The sequence below is a fragment of the Montipora foliosa genome, chromosome 14, assembly GCF_036669935.1.
Source record: "Montipora foliosa isolate CH-2021 chromosome 14, ASM3666993v2, whole genome shotgun sequence".
Taxonomy (NCBI): domain Eukaryota; kingdom Metazoa; phylum Cnidaria; class Anthozoa; order Scleractinia; family Acroporidae; genus Montipora; species Montipora foliosa.
In genome coordinates, this window is record NC_090882.1 from 20,988,998 (window position 1) to 20,993,997 (window position 5,000).

General features: G+C 41.4%; 1 protein-coding gene and 1 pseudogene across 1 annotated transcript in view; both read right to left on the bottom strand.

Annotated features, from left to right (window-relative positions):
* LOC137984499 (uncharacterized) overlaps positions 1-5,000 on the bottom strand; it is a 108,215-nt gene that overhangs the window by 21,601 nt on the left and 81,614 nt on the right. The gene's annotated exons all lie outside the window — the stretch shown is intronic.
* LOC137984972 (transcription initiation factor TFIID subunit 5-like) overlaps positions 1-5,000 on the bottom strand; it is a 29,491-nt pseudogene that overhangs the window by 5,662 nt on the left and 18,829 nt on the right.

Here is a 5,000-nt window from a genome sequence, read left to right on the forward strand (position 1 = left end):
GAGCTCAAGCCACGACAACGGCGACGGCAACGAGAACGTCACAAATTTGCATATTTAGTGGGCAAAAACAATAGCTTCGCACGCTCTGCACGTGCCTTTTTCACTTTTGTTCATTTCTTTGCCGTCGTCAGCAAAACAACAACGTGAAATCGCCAAATTTGAGGCTTTATGAAGAACGTCAGCACTTGAGGATAAATTTCCATTTTCTCCCCTTAATAAAGTGCCGTTCCGACGAGTGTCATTCTCGAGGAACTACCGCACCCTCGTCATATTAAAAAGGTTGAAAGGGTCACGTAGCGATTAAAATTACGCGAATTCATATTTTGAGATTAAGTTGAGATGGTTTGTTGCCCGTATTACTACCTTCTTACGTGACAAATTTCCATATTCCAAAACGTAAAAGCGACGTCTACTTTTAGCAACATAAAAATTTGTTGCACAAGAGGATGGTAATACGCGCAACAAAACATCTCAACTTGCAACGCAACATTGTTGCGCGACATGTTGTACGAAAAATGTTGTCTTTATTACTGGGCCTTAAAGAAGACCAATCTGGGCTTTGGCCAGGATTTTTTGACCCCTAAAAGAGACACATTAAAAACATATATTTATATTTCTTCGCGTGAAACCCTAAACGAGACCTTCACGGCTACATATGGGCTATATATGATGGCTGAAGGGGTAGTTTCTAAAGAAACTGTGGTGCTGCGTCGGTGGGGAAGTAGTATACAAAAATTTGGTTTTATCAACGGAGTTGATAATGTAAATTGGCCACCGTACAGAGATTCTAAAAGCTGACGTTTCGAGCGTTAGCCCTTCGTCAGAGCGAATCAAGGGATTATGGGTTACGCGTAGTTTTTATAGTAGAGTAGGAGCTACGCTATTGGTGGTAACAAGGCAACGTGAAAAATAGGAATATATTAGTTAAATGAAAAGCGTTCGTTAATACCGTGAGGATTAAGGGTGCCGATTTGAAAGATGAATTTTTGTTCCAGATTCTTGCGGCTTTCCGTCGTACCTAGATGTAGGGAAAGGCCGCAGATAGCCATGTGTTTTTTGGAGTGGTTAGGCAGATTAAAATGGCGAGCGACTGGCTTAGATGCATCCTTGTCATTTTTCTCAACATCGCGAAGGTGTTCGCGGAATCGGTCACCTAGTCGTCTACCTGTCTCACCAATGTATAATTTATTGCATAACGTACAGGTTATGCAATAACGCTTAACTGTTTTTCATTCGCCGGCAACTATTACAAACAAATTAATGGTGTAGCGATGGGCACAAGAATGGGACCTAGCTATGCCAATCTTTTTGTAGGATATGTTGAACACCAATTTTTTAATCAGTACAACGGCCCCAAACCTGAACTCTACTGCCGCTACATCGACGACTGCATCGGCGCTATTTCATCCAGCAGAGAAGAACTCGATCAATTTATAACCTCCGTCAATTCTTTTCATCCGGCTCTTAAATATACCTGGGAAATTTCGGAAACTTCATTGGCTTTCCTAGATATCAAAGTTTCTATTAGAGGCAACGTGCTATGTACTAGTGTGCATTACAAACCTACAGATTCACACAGTTATTTGTTGTATTCATCGTCACATCCATCACATGTCAAGAACTCCATTCCTTATTCTCAATTTCTTAGACTTCGACGTCTATGTAGTGATGACTCCGATTTTTCCAGCGAATCAGAGGAGATGTGCCAGTTCTTCGAAAAACGTGGCTATCCTGTCTCTGTGGTCAAAGCGGGCCATCATCGCGCCCAACAATTTGATCGACAGTCATCACTACAAACGTCACAAAAAGATAAGAATGACAGAATTCCATTCACCCTCACTTTCCATCCTCATAATCACGCAGTCAAAAGCATCATTCTTAGTAATTTTAAATTACTCCAAAATGATCCCGAGACTGGTAGAATCTTTTCGCAACCTCCACTTATTTCATTCAAACGCGACAAAAACGTAGGCAACTTTTTAGTCAGAAGCGCGTTCAAAACTAACGAGCAACCCGGCACTTTCAAATGCGCGCGCTCACGATGCAAAACTTGTCTTTTCACTGTTAACACTAGCAAAATATCGGGACCTAAGCGATCTGTTAAGATCACCGATCGTTTCACATGTACCTCCGCAAATGTCATTTATTGCATAACCTGTACGTTATGCAATAAATTATACATTGGTGAGACAGGTAGACGACTAGGTGACCGATTCCGCGAACACCTTCGCGATGTTGAGAAAAATGACAAGGATGCATCTAAGCCAGTCGCTCGCCATTTTAATCTGCCTAACCACTCCAAAAAACACATGGCTATCTGCGGCCTTTCCCTACATCTAGGTACGACGGAAAGCCGCAAGAATCTGGAACAAAAATTCATCTTTCAAATCGGCACCCTTAATCCTCACGGTATTAACGAACGCTTTTCATTTAACTAATATATTCCTATTTTTCACGTTGCCATGTTACCACCAATAGCGTAGCTCCTACTCTACTATAAAAACTACACGTAACCCATAATCCCTTGATTCGCTCTGACGAAGGGCTAACGCTCGAAACGTCAGCTTTTAGAATCTCTGTACGGTGGCCAATTTACATTATCAACTCCGTTGATAAAACCAAATTTTTGTATATATGATGGCGTTTTGCCGGGCCTTACGCTTATCCAGTAAATTGACAATTTAATACGTGTATTTCCCTTGGGGTACAACCTTTGTGAGGCCTTGTAGATCAAGAAAACGACCTGACGGTAGCAACACAATCTTGCCCGCATGAACAGCCCAGTTTGCGACCCTTTTCGGTCTTTGAGTTCAAGGAGTAAACAAAAACAACAACTCACCAAAACTGAACGTCCCAGACGGGGTAGTTATGTCCTTTAAAACAAACTAATGAACTGAAGGTATAGAGACTCCATAGACGCACTATACAGAATAATAATAATAAAAAACAATTAAAAAAAAACCCACAATAAATGCAAAAAAGGCGCAGGTCGTGCGTTTCAAATTGCCACATTGTCCAACCATCTGGCAATGGTAATGGTAGACTGCAAAACAGCCGTACAGTATTTTTGCGTTGGACGAATGCGTCTTTTCAAGCGTAAGGTCTGGAACGAGTGTGAAAACGAAGAGTGAGACTGGGGAGAGAAGTATGAGGCCCGCGTGCCTAGCGCGCGAGAATTCGAAAACCGACTGTTTTGCAGTCTATGGTAATGGGTAATCGATTTATATACCGCCTATATCACATACAGTCTCATGGCGTTTTACAATTTTCTCTGAGCTGAGAAGTAACTGTGGAGCTGGACTTCTCTCAGACTTAGGGCTTCGCGGAAAAAACGATATGCTGAAGGCCCCATACCATGTCACTGTATTTACGCACACTTGTGGGAGGTTGAAAACTAACAGAATTTTCAGAAGGATTATGATACAAGACCATCGGTGTTGCGTCCCAAACCTTCCGGGGGGACCCCTCCCCCGACCTTCTTGGTAATCCCTGAATGCTCAATTCCCAGAATTTAAACTAAACCAAGTAATAGCAGAATAAATAAATCAGAAGAAGAAAAACGAAAGTTAAGGTCCTCATTGCAACCAGGCCCAGGTTGCGTAAAGCACTGTTAGCGCTAACCAGCGTTAAATATCACGGATACCGCTTGACGCTAACTGGGCTTCGAGCAACTGGCCGCAGGTTGACAAGCAGTCAAGTTCACTGAATGCAATTTACAAGGTTACAACGTATGATCCATTATCATGCAAATGTTTTCTTTTGTTTCGGTGGAAAAACAACGTTACTGATCATGTGAGTGAAAAAACTCTATACGTTTTTATACCTCTTAACCAACAGTTAGTGCAAACCAGGCTTTGAGCAACCTGCCCCTACTGATAGGCATTGACAGTGTCTAAACATACAGTGTATGTCAAGACCTATTTTAGATTCTATTTTTAAGAAACTGAATGAACAAGTGTTACAATAGATAGGTTAATAGTAGCTTATAAACCATATTCATAGATGGTGGCTAAGTAATTATTTTATGTTGCAAATCATCCTCACTAGCATCGTTAGCACGAACAAATTCAAAAGAATTTGTGCTCCAAAGTGAACTAGTGAGGATGAATAGCACAAAGACAAAAGGATAATTTCTTGGCCACCATTTATGAATACGGTCCATACCTGTTCTGTCTGCAGAGCTCGAGAGAAGGAATGAGTTATCTGTGTTAAAACTAGTGGAAAATACTGGCCCTGAATGACCAATCAAGCGTCTACTTTCCACAGCTGTCCTAAGGAGTACAACAACAAGACAAGTACTGTTATGCATTTTGTGATGTGCTGTAAATCTCTACTATGAAGTTGATAAAGTTGATGAGTAAGATGAATAGTCTTTCTTGAAAAAATTAACTTGTCATAAAAAAGGTTGCTGTTATTCATCGTGGTGAAGTACAATAATAAAAAAGTATTCTCGTTTGTCTCACGATGTGGGCACTTGTGATGTAGAGAAACACAACATAGAGAAACACAACAAAAGGAGAACCGTACGAAGGAACAACACACCAATCACAGCTGCTTAAAAGCAAGAGCAGCCTGCTTAAATGGTGACGCGTAACCAGTTGACCTCATCGCCTGACGAAGACTAGCAGTATGCAGTCGAAACGTCGCGATCTACATCACAAGTGACCACATCGTGAGACAAACGAGAATACTTTATTATTGAAAATTAGCTTCATTCTCAAGTAAAGTAAACCCATTTACCAAAACAATCATTTCATACTCTGACTGACTTCAAAAGAAGGCTCAGGTGACCTGTAGACAGTTCACAGTCCCTAGTTTTCCTATTCAATCGCCAAGATCATCTTTGGAGTAAAACTCAATAGATTTTACTCTGTCAAACGCCAGATGATTTTACTCGTCAATGAGGGGGGGGGGGGGGGGGAGGGGTGGGGGCTCAGGAGTGAATGGGTTATATTTAAGAACAATTATTGTCCCCATCTATCTTGGGAGGGAGAATTGCT